This window comes from Protopterus annectens, chromosome 10.part0 (assembly GCF_019279795.1).
Source record: "Protopterus annectens isolate FY-2018-M chromosome 10.part0, PAN1.0, whole genome shotgun sequence".
Taxonomy (NCBI): Eukaryota; Metazoa; Chordata; order Ceratodontiformes; family Protopteridae; genus Protopterus; species Protopterus annectens.
This window is the reverse complement of record NC_056744.1, coordinates 1,269,146,934-1,269,164,647: the sequence shown is the minus strand read 5'-3', so window position 1 is coordinate 1,269,164,647 and position 17,714 is coordinate 1,269,146,934.

Here is a 17,714-nt window from a genome sequence, read left to right as displayed (position 1 = left end):
GAATTATCTCCATTGACGCCGCTTTTCCGTTGTTGTTGTTTTTCATGGATTCTTTCGCTTCTTCTAGGTCCCGAAAGTGTTTCTCCATTATATGATTGGGAGTCCGCTAAAAGTGGAGGAAACTCATCAAAGTCAGTGTCCAAACTTTGGTCATTGTTGTTGTTAGAATTAAAGTTTGAGTTTGAACGTGACACCGCTTGGGACTGTACCATTGTGTTGTGCAAAAGAGGAGGGTCGGGATATGCCAAATTCTTGTTATAAGCTAATTTATCCCTATGAAGTTTGCGCTTCTTTGTTTCATTAATTTTGTTCAACAATGAATTAATACTAATGAATATACGCCCAAAGTCGTATTCATAACTGTGGAAATCTCTATCGTCCTTGATCTCCTTTTCCAGTATCTCGAGTTGTGTCTTCAAATCGACCATTTGATTATTATATACCCCAATAAGCAGTTCTAAGAAATTAAGTCCTTGCTGGTTAAAGAACTGAATTAACTGCTTATGGAAGTCAGAATCTTTTATGACTCCTAAAGGGTACTTCCACTGCCTGAGTCCCTTCGGTACAATACCATGATTTATGCATTCACGAAAGTATATTGTTTCCACTTGTAATTTCTTATATTTTAAAAGAACCATGTCAAATTCTTTTAGTCTGGAAACAATATTATTGCCACTAGTAAGTTCGTTTTGTTCAACATTACTAATTTGAGAATTGTTATTATGGAACATATTGTCGGGGGCTTTTATAAAGTCGATTAACAAAGGTGTTTTGTTAGTGGACATGCAAGTTCTTGAGCTTGGTAGAACATTACTTTCATTTAGGTTAGATTCATACCTTATCGGTTGAGCGTTAGGTATGTTGTCCGTTGAGTTGAAGGATACATTCGGTTGCTCTGCAACGTTGTCATCAAGTGTAGACCTCAAAATAAATGGGGTCTGTTGGAAACTGACTCCTGTTCTCGGCCGAACTGCCGGTGTTGCCTCAGGAAACCGGGTATTGAATTGGGTTGCGTGACTATATAAACTGTAACACAAGTTTGTAACTTTGTCTGAAGAAGTTCGGAAAGTGACTGCATGAAAGTGCTAACAAAGTAAAGAAATTTTGTAAAAACGCATAACCTGACCAGTTTTGTACCGTTATTTTTTTCGTTTTATCAGTTTTATTTCTTTGTTTGGGCTTTAAGTAAGTTGCAACAAACAAAGTGATTACTTAAATGCTGGTAAACAATGAAATATAACTTCTGATATATCCAGTAAAATACATTGTATTATAAATATTAGCTATAAATATTGTTACCATCTATTTATATTAAGTAATATGTTTTGAAAGACTTCATCAATAAGGGTGAATATGTTAAATAACTGTGTGCTATAATCTTTTACTGTGGTTTTATATATGATACATCCTACTTTACTATGATTGAATTGCTTGTCATCTATCTTTCATGTAAATATTAATTGCTTATACAATACGTAGACATTTATATTGTATTAGAATTCTGTCTAATCTACAATAGTACTATATCTGTTCAAAATAATATAAATATTGCTTATTCCTATTACAAATATTCTCCATATGATAATTCAATTTATGGAGCTCCGATGTTCTGGATTGTCAAGGTATGAGTGATAATCTGATGGGATTAGGTTCATCCATCAGGTTAGGAATGATTTTCATTCCATGGCTGGTGCAGATCTTAGTTTTGTTAACATTTATTAATTTAAATTTGCTATTTCACAAAAACATTTTTAGTATGCCTGACCAAAACATTACTTTACTGGTAAACACTCAAAGTATAAAACTGATAATTTCTTTTAAAAGCACAAACATATACTTTATGGTTATTAGAGGAGAATGTTTAATAGTCACAAGAAAACAAAAAATACAGTCTAAATAACTTAAGATGGAGTTAACATTATTATATTTAAATACCAAAGGCTTAAACAATCCTAGCATGAGATCAAATCTACTGAAATATTTAAAACTGAACAAAGCACAGATTGTCTTCCTTCAAGAAACTCATTTCAAAACAAATGACAATTACAAATGGAATCCTAAGGAATATATGATATTGGCACAATCCGCTTATAAGACAAAAACAAAAGAGGTAATTTTATGGAAAACAAATGTGATTAACCCAGAAATCATTTATAATTATGACAATAAAGAAGGCCTTATGGCATTAGTAATAGTTAAATATAATAACAGAATATGGACCCTAGCCAATCTATATTGGTTCCCGGGCATTGGATCAGGAACTGTTAAAAACACTTGGATTTCATTTCCAATAATTATAAAGGCAACTTAATATTAGGAGGAGATTTTAACTGTATATTTGATATTTCTGAAACTACAAATAAAAGACTGGTGTGTACATCTGCTGTAACAAAAGCTTTAAAAGAGTAGGTAGAATCATTTCATCTTGTAGGTACTTTCAAATTTAAAGAAGAAAAATTGTTGTTGTTTTCCCATCAAGATCACAGATTTGTTACCCAAACTATAATAGATATATTTGCTGCCCATGACTTACAGTCTAAAATCATTAATTTCTCAGTCATTCCCTGCCCCTTTTCAGATCACAATTCATTGATACTAAAACTTTAAAATGGGTACAAACCATTAATCTTTAACCCCAGAATCCCACCATATATAACTAAAATCAAAGAGTTCAAACCCTGGTTATTATCTGAATTACAGTTCTTTTTAGATATTAATTACACCACAGAGATAAATAAAATAATGATATGGGACTCATTGAAAGCTTACATATATGGTAAAACCCTAACATGGTATAAAAAAAAAATCAGAGAATGGGATTCTGAATTATTAGATGTACAATCCAAATTATGTCAGTAAAAGATGAAAAAAATCAAAATCATTTGGAGATGAAAAAGAAAGTAGAAGTATTAAACAATAAATACAATGAAATTCTAACACATAAAACTAGTTTAGCTTTAGAAAAACTAAAAATTAATACCTTGGCCACTTCTCTCAAATATATACATAATTTATCCACAAGAATCAAAATACAATCAAAAGCTAATAACATTAAAAGTATCTTCCATGAAAAGAAAGGGAAATATGTCTCAGATATGTGACATTTTTGATGCCTAGAGAAATCACTATATGGAACATTTCTAAAAAGAAAATATACATATTGATCAATTAAATCTAGATGAAAAATGTTCTAATATAAAAAAATACCAGAAAAATTATAACTGGCTCTGCAAGCACCCATATCCTACAAAGAAATTACAGATACAATAAAAGAGGATACAACTAATACAGCTCTGGGTATAGATGGCATAATTATGGAAATATACAAACTTTTTCCTTCAAAGATACTATCCCTCTTCCATAAAACTCTATTAGAAATTCAGTCACAGGCTTTAATACCACCCTCTTGGAGATATTCCTTAATCACACCAGACCTTAAGGAAAACAAATCCCCAAACCTTTGTACCTCATATAGACCTGTATCATTATTAAATAATGACTAGAAGATATTTATGACAATATTAACTAACAGAATGAAAATGCCACTATCCAAAACAATAAATAATGATCAAACTGGATTTATATATCATAGACAGACACATGACAATATTAAAAGGATAATTTCCCTTATAGGTTATATTAATAAAGAAAATAAAGAAACACTCATAATTGGCTTAGATATAGAGAAAGCCTTTGATTCCCTAAATTGGAGCTATTTATTCAAAATTCTGGTGTTATTTGAATTTCCTCCTTCCTTTGCTCATCTACTAAAGAATATATATATTATATATATAAATGCTTGCACAGAGCATTCTTAACTCCAGATAGAATTACTAAAATTAATTCTTCCACAAAGGGAATATGTTGGAGGTGTGAGCAAATACACAATGCAGATTGGAAACATTTTTTCGACTATGTTAAAATTAAGCCATTTTGGAATGGTATTAAAAACTTTTCACAAGCTTTATTTAATGAATCGTTTAACTCATCTAAAGCTCTAGTATTATTAAATGTGTACGAAGGTCCTCATTTGAATGAGTCAAATATGTATTTAGTTTGGACAATACTTGCAATCTCAAGGAAGTGTATAAGAAGAAGATGGAATACAAATACAATACCGACTTTGGAAGACTTCTACAGCCTACTGAAGACCACAGCATTGTTGGAAATTAAAATTAAAATTAAAGAATTAAGGATTCATCCTAAGCCATTTATTAACAATCCATAGAAAAAAAGTCTTATCATTGATTGACACTTTACAATAACTGAACAGATACACTCTGATAATTGGATTGTTATACTATAAAGTAATTGTATATATTGAGCTCTGTTATAGTGTCAGGCTGATGTAAATAGTGTACATAGATAATTAAGATATTATATACAAATACTATGGAATTTATTCAACTGTAGTTGAAAAATAAAAAAAAATTTAGGAAAAAAAATGACTGCCTGGATGATAGGGTCTTCACTCCTTTAGGCACCTGTTTGCTGAGGACATGGAGTAGGTACTAAAGGAGGCAAGAAAGCCTGCTACTAGAAAAGCATATATTAGCAAATTGAAAAGATTTTCTGGTTGGTGCCAACAACATAACTAGCAACCTTTCAGGGCTAGTTGTTCTCTGGTTTTACATTTGTGTGAGTTGCTATATTATGGCTTTCATATTCATTTATCAAGGTTCATTTATTAGACATTTCAGCATGTCTGCCCATAGATCATCTTCTTTCAAGGCAGCCCCATGTTAATATGTTTTTGAAAGATCTTTTGCATAAGAGGCCTACAAGTAAACCGGTGACCCCTCCTTGGGATCTTAATTGGAAAACAGTTTTATTGATTGCTCTGACCTCTGCAAGAAACTTATCTGAGTTGTAACCTCTTATGTCCACCCTAGCTCATTTTCAACAAGGACAGGGTGTCTTTGAGAACTAGTCTTTCTTTTATGCCTGAAGAGATATACGAGTTTCCTTTAGTCAAAGTATATATCTTTCTGCTTTCTTTTCTGAACCTAAATATGAGGGAGAAATGATACTTCATAACTTGGATTTCCACAAATAACTCAGGTACTGTCTTGACAGAATGATCATTGGATGACTTTTACATTTCTCCTGAAGGTAAAATGAAGGGATAACTGGTGTCAAAACAGACTATTTCTAAGTGGTTATCTAATGCTATTACCTTTTGTTATACTCACCGTGACAAATCTATTCCAGGCAGTGTCAATGCTCTCTCTACAAAGTATTTTGGCTTCTTCTATGGCTTTTTGGAAAGGGTTTGATTCTAGAAGTATTCTAGAAGTAGCTAGTCTGTCCTCTGTACATGCTTGTACAAAGTCCTATAAGCTGGCTTCCTTCTCTAGGTCTAGATCATGAGATACTTGTCCTTCCACCTCCCAAATGTAGCTTGCTATGGTAATCTACCCATCTAAGGCTAATGAAGCAGTGATCAATATGCAATATGAAGAACATATTACAGCTATGTAAGCTGAACTTACCATAACAGTAGATGTTCAAATGACATTGCTGCAGTAGCTTCTCCCTCCCTCCATCCCCCCTGTTTTTTGGTGTGTTTTTTATGCTAGGGTATGGACATTTTTTTTTTCTTTTCTAGCCTTGTCCTTTCAGGGTTCAGCCTTCCTGTCTCTGCTGGCAGGAAAGATCTGAAGGGCTTTGCACCCAAACTTGTCTTTTAGTCAGGTAATCTTGAGCTGCTTGACAGTTTGGGCACATGGAAGGTGCTCTGAAGCTTTGGAAGCTGGCAGTCTGTTAAATCATTGGCAGGATATAAACCATATATTTAAGGCTACTGCAGCTGTGATCATTCAGACATCTATTGTTATGGCAAGTTCAATTTATACAACTGTACTTTTCCTGCACTCTCCAATATGAAGATCTGAAGATTTCCACATTTGTTTTTTTTTTTAGTATATGCTTTACTGAGGCTCTTATAATATCACTACTGCAAAACAGTCAATATAGTGCTGTTTTACATCATTCCTCTACAAAGAATCAATATAAATCCCCCAAAAGAAAAACTGATTGATTCTCATGATTGAAAGTCATGAAAGTCATGTGTACAAAGTACATATAGCAGAAAGTATGTTTTTTATGCGTGGAAACTCCATTCCTTAAAATGTGCATGTCCATTTCTCATGCCTATTAATTAAAGTATACTAGACACTTTCTGAAACATCCTGATTTTATAGTTTATTTCCATTTTATTTTTGATATAATTCTCATATTAAAGTTGCAAGTGATTTTTCAAAAAAAAAAAAAAAGATTGTGTGTTACTTGGTGCTTTAGATTCACTGTTTACTCGTTTTTTCTCTATAGTCACATAAAATTATGCGATGGTTGGTACTGGGTAATGATTTACACATGACTGCAAAGCAATAAGTATAACATAAAAACAATTTATGGCCTTAGAGGAACAACTTCTTATTTGCTTTTTTGCAGTTTTACTACTACATTGTCATGTGTTAATTTTCAATGTATAGTGCTTCACCTTCAAGAACTAGTTGACAACTTATGTTTGTAGGAAGTATAATGCCACTGATGGTGCATTTATCATGGGAACCCTGGAACCTATACATGAGATTAGGTAGTGAGGAATTCTGGGTCTCATCTTTCATTATGTCATAGTAGGGATTTTTAGCTCTACATTAAAAATGCAGAGGGCTGTACTTAACAAAGTAAAATAAATAAACAACACACTTTTTGCATCAAAAACACAAAGTTTGGTTGTGTATATTGTGAGGAGGCTGTAACCATCTTCAAAAGTGTGTTTCTTAAACTTGCCTCAGAGCTTTACTAATATTTTTCAAATATTGTAACTGCACTGTCTCACAAGCATGAAAACTGAGCAAGCACACAAGTCTGAAAAACTCCAGTCTCTCAAACCTTGTATATAACACGTATGTTCAGGGAAAGGAAATGTCAGGGAAACATGACTGAGGAATTACGGGCTAATGAACTGTAATAAGTCACATGCAAAGAAACTATTTTCTACATACATCTGATCACATCAGTGCTTAAACTACCATTTTATCTGTTTTTAGATGTAAGCCACGTAGTTATAATAACATACTGATTAGGGAGGTTCACAACTTTTTCTGGTAAGCACCCAAGTGAACTCTCACCATCCTGAGTAATCTTTTGTGTAATTATTGCTTTGCATTAAAGGGTGAGGGGATACTGCGGTGGTGGTGCTGCGGTAGCATTGTCGCCTCACAGTATGATGTTGTCCTGTTCGCTTCTCAGCTAGAGCGTCTTCTGTGTGGAGACATGCGTGAATGGGTGTACCTTCATTGAAGGTTGTGCATCAGAGCTGGCAACTCGGCACGTAAAAATCTACTACCAATCATTAGCAGACCGGAGTTCCGCTGTGGCGACCCCTAACTGGGAAAAGCCGAAAGCCACAACATTAAAGGGTGAGGGGCTTTAGAGGTTCCTAGTGTGTTAGACCTTTATTTAAATAATTAGTAATAACTGTTCATAATGTAAACAATATTGCTGGACTTTCTTGAGCAGAAGCCTTATAATTATTGATTTTCTGGTACTGAATAGATGGATCATAATAATAAGGAAACAGAATTCTGACTTTGCTACATTTCATCCACAAGCTTTTTCCCTAACTCGTTTAATATTAAAATACAAAAACTCTGCAGTGTTTCATGATTCCTGATCCATCGTACAACCACTTTGGATATAGATTATGGATATATATTCAGTGCTTTTGTTTATGTGTTATTAAATGGACATGAGGAACATTTAATTGTGGTCTCTTTTTACAGAGCCTTCTACATATGTTTAATACCCACAGTTTTCTTCTTGAATGTTTTGATATGCTCAAGTGTGTCATTAAGATTTTTCACAGTTCGTTTTTATGTTGCCATAAAAAGCAATATCTTATATGTCTAACTTTCAACACCTTCTCCAGACACACACGCACACACACACACACACACACACACACACACACACACACACACACACACACACACACACATATATATACACACACAACTTGTGCATACATTACCCACTGGGCCTTCAGGCTTGCATAATCAATACAGCCTAGAATCAGACTAGACCTAATAATATTAGCCAGTGTTAGTGAAAGAAAAAAAAGTATCACAAAATATCTTGAATCAGTTGGAAAGCCTTTTTGCCAAATGATATTTCAGTCAAGGCCTCATAATAGTACAAAAGGAAAGAGACTACCACTATGGTACAAAGCTTTGTCCATTCTAAACAAGCACTGAAGGAATAACATGCTTATATATATTGAAAGAGGCATATTTTACAATCATAAAGATTTACTTTATACAATTGTTTATTATAGTCTATATGCCCATCTCCTACATTCATATTTAATTACTAGGCCTGCAGTCAAAGAAACTTTTGAAAAGCTTAGCCTAATTTTCCAATTGACCCTGAGCACTGTCTGGTTAAGTGACTTGCTTAATGTCACAATGCAGGCAAATGAAGGCTAACAAAATCAAACTATGTACCACACGAAACAGAATGTTAAAAGCTCATAACTTTAATCCTGTGTGCTAACTGCCAACAAAAGGATTATCTCTCAGTTATATCAACAGTTCCTTGAAACTCCATCCATTAACCAAATACGTACCTGACTAAGTTTCCTATAACTTACCCATATATTGTCAAAACTAAAAATAACAATGAAGGTAAAAGCAGGAGTTTAAATAAAATATTGTCAGAAAATCTTTTAAGACCTCTGTCACAGTCACATACTACAATAAGACAGCATCTCCATGATCCATCACTATTTTATGCAGAACTTCTCTTCCCTCTGCTTGCTGCAAAACCACAGGAATATTTTATTTCTGGGGGTTGTTCCACTATCCTCTACTATCAACTCCACTCATTGCAGCACAACCCATATATGGACACCACCTCTTTTCCATTCATTTTCCTAAACACTCCACCAAATCCTCTTAACATTTCAAGTCACTGTTTGCTTTTTTCAACACCCTGCAAGTACATTTTCCACTGAGACCCAAAGCCATTCTTTCTCTTCTTAAGACTCACAGCCAACACATATGGTGATGCTGTGAACAGCCCTCTAGCCCATCAACAGCCACTGACATCCAAAGAGATTACTAGGCAGGGGGGTTGTGTTCTGTGGGGCAGTATCCGAAATAACATTTACTTTTTAAGGTTAGCAGAAAAGGAGAAAGTTTTAAACTTTTGGAGCTGTGGCTGACCTGCTGATATTCTGAGATTACTTTTGAATTCTACATTTACGGTTTAAAAGTTTGCATTGTTTTTATTCTTTTATTCTCATTGATTACATTTTGTTTTAGCTTAACTTTATTTTGCTTTATATTTGCTGTATTTGTTTTTATCTTGGAGTCTTAAAAGCAAACATTTAGGAAAAGTTGGGAAATATTTTTTTCTGTTCTCTGCTCTGAGTGCAAAGAGATTAAGGCTAGGTGATCTGTGGGATGAGCTGAGAAATAGCCCATGTTATTTAAGGTTATCAGAAAAGGAAGGGTCTTAATATTTTGGAGTTGTCACTGTCCCCCTGCAGTTATGGCCTTATGTGGCCTGGCCATTTTGTACATCATTTGGTACATTTGACGTTGAATGTCCTCCCAGTCTCATCTTTTCTGCTCATAAAATTGATCACTAGAAGTTTAAGCTAGGATGGTCCTCTCCTTAGACTTTTAAGATTTTACTTCCTGTTTCTCTCTCTGTAGTATGAAGAGACAAAGTGTTTTAATCTGTTTTTTACACCTACTTTTGAAATCACAAACATCTGGACAAGTGTACCAATTTCTAGTATCCAACAAACAACATGTCAGGAATCAGCTTGGGATTATGCTTCTGTTTTGCTCTTACAGCGAGTGACAGAGAGAAGAAGCACAAGGACAGCATTTCCTTGTTTTTGTAGAGACAACCAATCACTGGAAAGCCAGAAAACTGCTTCTTAGGAATCAGTTTGGGATTAGTGGCACTGCTGTGTTCCTGGTGAGAGAAGGATCCCAGAGACATTGATTCCTGTTCATCTCTGATTGGTTTTGCACAGCATTTTTATATTCTGATGAAGTCATTTACCCGATGAAAGCGTTTAATCTTTGGATTGCTGGAAGTCTGTTTGTGATTTTTTTGTAACCAGAACGTTTTTATTGAACTTTTGGATTTCTGGAAGTTCGTTTGTGTTTTTTTGTGAGTTATATGTAACCAGAACAGTTTCCTGTTGTGAGTCATTTTTATAAAAAGTACTTTGGTTACACATCATGGAGTCATCTGTGTGCAGTGCCTTACGTCTGTATTTTACTTGGTTTGTGCTTGCTATTTTGTTTTTTACTAATATTATATTACTTATTAGTTAGTGTTTAGGAACTTATTATTACTATTATTATATTGCTTATTAGTTAGTGTTTAGGAACTTATTATTACTATTATTATATTACTTATTATTAGTCAGTGTTTAGGGTCAAGTATAACTTTACCACTAAAGTCAGTAAGGGGATAAGAGTTGAACTATGGGACCTTAATAAAGACTGAGAAAGGAGAGGTCTAGGACAGGTCTCCAAGTTCCTTCTTGTTTTGACATCAGAAAAATCTTTGAATAAAACCCTTTTCCAATCTGACAAGAAGGGACACCATGAGAAAACATTTGTTCCAGAACTGGAGGAAATTAGGATATTTGGTTTACACAGTAAAGAGGAAATCCCTGAAAAGCAGGGAGGGGCTCCCATTGCAGGCTGGAACTCTGATGAAGGACTTTCAGAATTTGTCTGAATTAATGTGGTATCAGACAGGAAGATGAAGACTCAAAGGAGGAGAGAGATTACTGGAGGAGTGTGCCTGAAGTGACAGTCACTCTGACATTTTGGACTGTCCTCAATTTTGAGAAGATTTCCCTGTCTTTTCTGAGACTCCTTGACATTGCTTTTTAAAATCATGTTTGCTCATTCCTTGTTGCTTAAACTGAGTTTTGAAAAAGGGAGGTGAGATGAGAAGGAACATTTTTTTATTAGCTTTACAAAAATTAAGTTTTTTTTCAGGGTAAAACTTAAAAATCTCAGTCACAACATCTTCTGGAAGACTGAGAATATAATCAAGCAAATATTCTCATGACATACCCTGAACAGCAAGTATGGAGACAGTGTCAGCAGCATCATAGGAATACTTTAAATAATGTTTGATTATGAGAAGCGGACAAAATAGAGGCAAATAATTTCTCATCTCAGAAAAGTGAAGGTTAATAGTTAACTTTTTCATGTTCTAAAATGATAAAAGCAATACCTTTAACATGTGAGCCTGTCAGTTTACAACTCCAATTGTTAAAGTAGCACAACCATACACTTTTTACCTAAATGTGTCTAAAGCCAACCCATCCTTGTCAGAGAAAATGGAATGGGATTAAAATTAGCAATGTGCTGAGCAAAAGGATTTCTAGATAAAGAAATCCTTGTAGGGTCTACTTTAAGACCGAAAACAGATAAGAGTGGGTTTGAGGTACCTTGAATAACCTATCAGACTTTTCAGCAGCATGAGGTTGGCTGTCAGAGAAGCTGCAAGCTATCAGGAAAGCATCCCCTAAGGTCGATAAAAACAGGAGGGACAGCTACAGACTGGAAAATCCAACTGTAGTAACTTGTACTACTTTTGCTGAGAAACAGGAATTTCACTTTGTTCCCTCTGAAATACATCTTTCATTTTAGTTCAAGTGTCAGAAAAAGCTAGGCCCTTGGAAAAATTCTGATGGAACACTTGGCTCAGATTCAGAATCCTCAGCTTGTGAAGAAATCCCTGAAGCAGAACATTCTCCCTCAACTTCCTTTTCTGAATGAAAATCAGTACCCAAAACACAGGAAACTTTTTTCTGCCACAGGAGGAATTTGTCAGGTTAAAGGCAGAAATTAGCTCCCTAGTAAACCCCAAGAAATCTTCCCTGTCTAAAAAGATTGAGGCAAAAGTAATTTTTTTTAACTTTTGTTTTCCTTCCCTGGAGGGGACTACATGAAGAAAGACTGACCCAAAGCAGGAGCACAATCCCAGGGCCCAGGCTCCCTATACCAGCTATGCGGTAAACCTTTACTCTCCCTTCCCCTGAAACAGACAACAGTGATTTTCCCTTTTCTGTAAAGGACATCCAAGCAGTGCAGGGGACAGGTCTAGCTCCCAATCCTTAATGCCAGTACGTGCTACACCAGGTGGACCGGGAGAAAACAATAAGTGCTCCAAGGAACCAAGTCTAGTCAGAGTAGAGTCACCCATTGGCGTCTGAGGCAGAGAAGCAGCCAGCCTGACACTTAAAAGCTCTCTGCTAACCTTCTTCTTGTGGATGGGGGAAGGAAGAACTGATGAGATAGGTAACTGATCCATACATTCAACTGAGAAAAGTCTTGAAGAGGGGTAGTGAAGCCTGGAAAAATTGGGAGACTTTACCTAAATAAAAAGGTGGTTTGAGGTACAAAAACATGCTGACAGTCCCCCCAAAACACAAAATCTTAACCTTGAACACACAAAACTCTAAAAGCAGAGTAAAACAATGTCAAAAAACAGATTTTTACACAACTTGTTCACATAAACATTCACACGTACAATTCCCCTGACTAGTACTGACAGTCCCAAAAAATCAATTTTCCAAGCTAAAATAAAAATATTTCACAGAAAAAAAAAAGTTTTCTTCAGAAAACCAAGGTAGTGGAAGGTTTTCCACAACAGAGAACTTATCTACTCAGCCTAGAAAAATCGCTAGCTGACCATCAGTACCACAAAGGCTAAGCAAGAGCAATTTGGCAGCAAGAAAGCTCTGAGGTTTTTGGTGCATTAACTGCCTTTTATACAAAGCTCTGTTTGTGCTCCTGGCAGTGAGATCGGGTGGAAGATGTCTTTAAAGCTTTAAGCTACCACAACAGTGATCCAATGCTGAGCATATTACTACTTTCTATTACTATAACATGTAGTTTGACCATACGATCTGCAAGTTTTAACTGCATTTTTATTTTGCTATGGTCAAACGACCTGTTTTAAATTATCCATCTGTAGACTTATGGACTATTATTTTCTCAAATTACATCTACAGATGAAGAGATGATGCATTTTCTGAAAAAGATTAATACTGAAGTCTAGCTCACGTTTTTGCAAACAATGGAAGAAGCCTGCAAATTTTAAGTCAAGTGCTATTGACTATTACTACACTGTATATGTTTTGGACCATGGATAATTATTAGAAAATATGTATTAAAAGGAGAGATGGCTACACATTACTTGGGCAACATGAACATACATAATGAATATACAAGCTAATCTGGATCATGTAAAGAGGAGAAAATCCCTGGATGTCCAAGGTTCGCGGGGAAGGGGTGTGATTTGAGAACAGTACTGCTGGGAGTTTCATGCATCAGTTCCGTGACTTATGACATACATACAGGTGGGAAAGATGACCGTGTAGGATAGTTTATGCTGGTTATGCTTTATCTGCTTCCAATGTCAACATTAAAAAAGGAGATCATAACACAGAACAACATACTTAGTTACTTTTTAAATAATAAAGTTTTCCAGGAAATGTAGCACTGAAAACTAATATCAAGTGTGCTATACTCCCCTCTGCTGGTCATTCTGATGAGTGTGTATGGCTAACTGTTGGATAGAAGCAGGGGCATATTACAAACTGTTGAACTAAATAATGTTTGAAGATGATAGTGGTGTAGATCTGCAGTATCTAAAATTAAGTTCTATACAACCCTCTTACTTGACAATTTTCCTTTGACTGGGGTAATGTTCTAGGGACAAGTCTGAAGAGTAACTGAAATGTATTAACAGACCAGGACATATAGCAGAACTTCACACATGGACAAACTTTAGGAAGGATGAGGATTACAGAAGGAAGGGGTGAGGGAGACAGGTCATCATATTTTAGGGTAGCAGGTCAGGCAGGAATGCTTGTATGCTGACAGAAGGGTTTTTAGGAAGTGGGAAGGAAGCACTGTGATCACACTTCAGCTTTAAAAACAGGAGTGTAAATTAAGTAGATCCAGGAAGCAAGATGGTTATGGTAAAATAATCTACACTGATGGCTGGTTTGAATTTTACACTATATGATTAAACTGGGATGAGAAAAAGGAATACTGATAATTACAAGGTATCAATAACTTGATTATAGGTTCATAGGTGTGTACTACGCTAATGGCCCTGGAGCCTTTAGAAGCCTAGCCCATAGAAGTGCCCTGGCATTGTGCTGCACGACGTTAGTTCCCAGTGCCTCTATCAAGTAGAGCCACTGGAGTGATCCCCGGGGTGAACTTTCTATTTCCTATCCACTCATCAAGATTTCTCTTGAAGAGGGCCAGTGAGGTGCTCTGCTTGACATGTATGGGAAAGTCCATTCCAGAGCATGGGCAGTCTCTGGGTTATGAACCTGTCCCTCCAGCATGTTCTGTTGATTGTGGTAATGAGGTTGAGGTATCTGGAGTGTGTGGTCCAGCGGGATTAGGATTTCTTTAGATGTAGCATTTCTAACAGAGCTGGGTCAGACCTGGCTTTGTAAGTCAAGCAGAGATCGCCTCTTAGTAGACGATATAAGACAGAGAATAGCTGGAGTTTTTTGAGTCTGTCAATGTACAACATGTGTTTAAGGCCTAGTATCCTCTTCATGAGGTACTTTTGTGGCCTTTCCAGCTGTTGCATGTGTCTAGTGAGGGACATGCCAAATGGAGCATTATACTCAATGATTGGTCTAATGAGGGAAGAGAAGAGAGAGATGATAACCTCCTTCTTCCTGGATGCAAAACCCTTGGTAATGAGATGTGCCACATAGGACGTTCTGACCACAGTGGCAATGTGGTGGTCAAAGGAGAGGTTGCTGTCAAACTGTGTCCCCAGATTTCTTATAACACCTTCAGTGTTCAGTGGGCTCCCATCAATGTGGTAATTAGTGGGAACTGAGTTTTTCCCAAAGGGGATGACAATGCATTTTTTGGCATTAATCTTAAGGCCATGGTTTCGACACCAGTCATTGGTCTCAGTGAGGCCTTTCTGTAGGATATCTACATCACTTGGGGATTTAATAATGGCTCCCAGCTGGCAGTCATCTGCGAGCTTCAGAGTCCCTCTGTGTTGGCCTGGACTTCTAAGAAGTAGATGTCAAACAGGAGAAGATCCAGGACCAATCCCTGTGGGACTCCATTAGTGACTGGCCGGCAGTCTGACTTGGAGTCCACTACTTTCACACTGTGGGTTCTATCTGTGAGCCAATTTGCAACCCACCTAGTGATACAGGGGTTGATGCCTAGTTTGGTGAGCTTATCAATAATTCCTGAGTGGGGAATGGTATCAAAAGGCCTTGGCCAGATCGAGGTAGACTGTATGAACTGCCTTGTCATCATCCACAGCTCTGGTGACTGACTCAAAGAAATCAACTAGGTTGAGCAGGCATGACCTACCTTTCACAAAACCAAATTGCATGGGATCTAGAGATTGGAGATTCCCTATATCCTTGTTAATTAGGTCCATGATGATGCACACCATAGCCTTACATATCAGACTTGTCAGGCTAATGGGGCGATAATTCCCAGGGTCTGTAGTCACTCCCCCTTTATGGAGAGGGATGACTGTAGCAGTGCGCTACTTGGTAGGGACACAGTCTGAGGTGAGGCTGTGATTGAACAGGGCAAACAGATGAGATGCCAGTTCACTTTGTAGTTCATGTAGAAGATATCCAGAGATATTATCGGGTCCCATGGAAGCTGTACTCTTGGCCTTGGACAATGCAGCCTTAACCTGTGCTGCAGTAATGCTGGGTGCCTGGCATTCCTCTGGTATCATGATTGGTCCTTTAAGGGGGGGGGGTAAAGTTGCCACTGAATCTGTTGGCCAGTATGTTGGAAGTATCTGTTGACTCAGTATAGGAGGTACCATTGTGCAGTAACTCAGAGCAAATCTGGGCATTGCCGTGGAGATTTTTGATACAACTATAGAAGGCTTTGTGGTTTTTGTCTGCCGCAATTCTGCCTTCATAGCTGGCTTTAGAGGTTTTGATGAGGGATCTCAAGTTTTTGCTTAGGCTAATAAGGGAGTTTTTCCAGTCTTGGGACTTCACCTTTTTCTGCAACAGTTTCTTCCTTCTGTTGTAGAGTTTATTAATGGCAGGGGACCGCCAGGTTGGCTTCCTTTTTTTGGAAGAGAACGTCTTGGTTCTGTTGGGTATGGCTAGTACCATGCATTTATGTACATGTTCGTACAGTGCACTGGTGTATGATTCGGCAGTCATGCATCTATTTTCCATTGACATGGGTGCCGTGAAGTCAGCCACCTCTGTTTTTAAGAGCCCAAAGTCAACTTTGGAGAAGTTTTTCATGATGGTTACCTTTGCAGGGGGATTAGTTTGTGGTCGGATCTCACCAGGGAGAAACTGACTATTGGTGCAGAGCAACGGTTGCCCATGTTAGTAATAACTGAGTGAAGGATGTTGCTTCCTCTAGTGGGGGTAAGAATGATCTGGTCCGGGGCAATGGAAATGATGAATTTCAGGAAGCGTTGGGCTAGTGTATTGGTGCATGAGTAGTTTTCCCATTTGATGGAGGGGTAGTTGAAGTCACCTAGTATGAGAGTGTTGGTTGGACCGTAATAGTTTCCAGGGTGCTTAGGAACATGGAGTGAGAGTTTTGGGACATGATTGGAGACCTATAGCAGGCTACGACCTGAATTGCTGTCTTACCCAATGTTAGTTGTACCTGAAGTACCTCAGATGCATTATGCTAGGGTACTAGTCTGGAGGTGTGCATATCCTTTATGAATATGGAGACACCACCACCTGTGGAGCTTCAGTCCATGTTGTGGGGCCAATTATAGAATGGCTTTGTTTTAATAAGATGAATCCAGATATAGTGACATTTTGTGATAAAAAAATTGTTTTAGGATAAAACTATTTCCAAGTTTATTGAGAAAAATATTAACAGACAATGCCCTAAGGATGGAATACTACACATTCTATAGAGGCTGTACAAACTTCAGATGCACCGTATTAAGTTACAAGTATCAGGAGAAATTATCAAGATTTTGGAGATACAGTTACATATATGTATGGGTCTTGGGTACTGGAGTGAAGGTCCAGTACGCTGACACACAGTAGGTTGACAGGTGTGTGAGATCAACATTCCCCAAGTAGGGGACTGTTTCCTTTCCCCAGGGATTGTGCAATCTCGGAGTGAGTATATATCATTATTGGGTGGAGTAAGAGGGCAAAAACGCTTGCTGTTAGGTTTAGTCTGCTCTGGGTAAACCCCGTAGCATGCACAGAACATATCGATATCACCATGTCAGACACTGTGACATCGACCTAATGTGTGTTGTGGCACTGGATGTTAGAATCATTGCCCTAAACCCATATAAGTTTGTTTTTGACAGTTAATCAATACTGAAGATCTAAAAAAGTCCTAATCACTAACATGCACCACAACCTATCTATCCAACATCTCTTACATTTCCCATTTCCAATAACAGAAAACAAAACAAATCCTTTTAGACAATCCTGACTTTTACCATTAAATTCAAACACATATCACTCATATGAATTAAGCTTCGTCCTCTCCTTACTCACACAAAACAAAGAGCCTGATTCACTTATGCATATCACAAAGCACACCTACTACAAGTCAACTACTACACAGAAACAAGAGATTACTGCTACTTCACTCATCAGACACCAAATACAGCCCTTGACCTATAAGAAT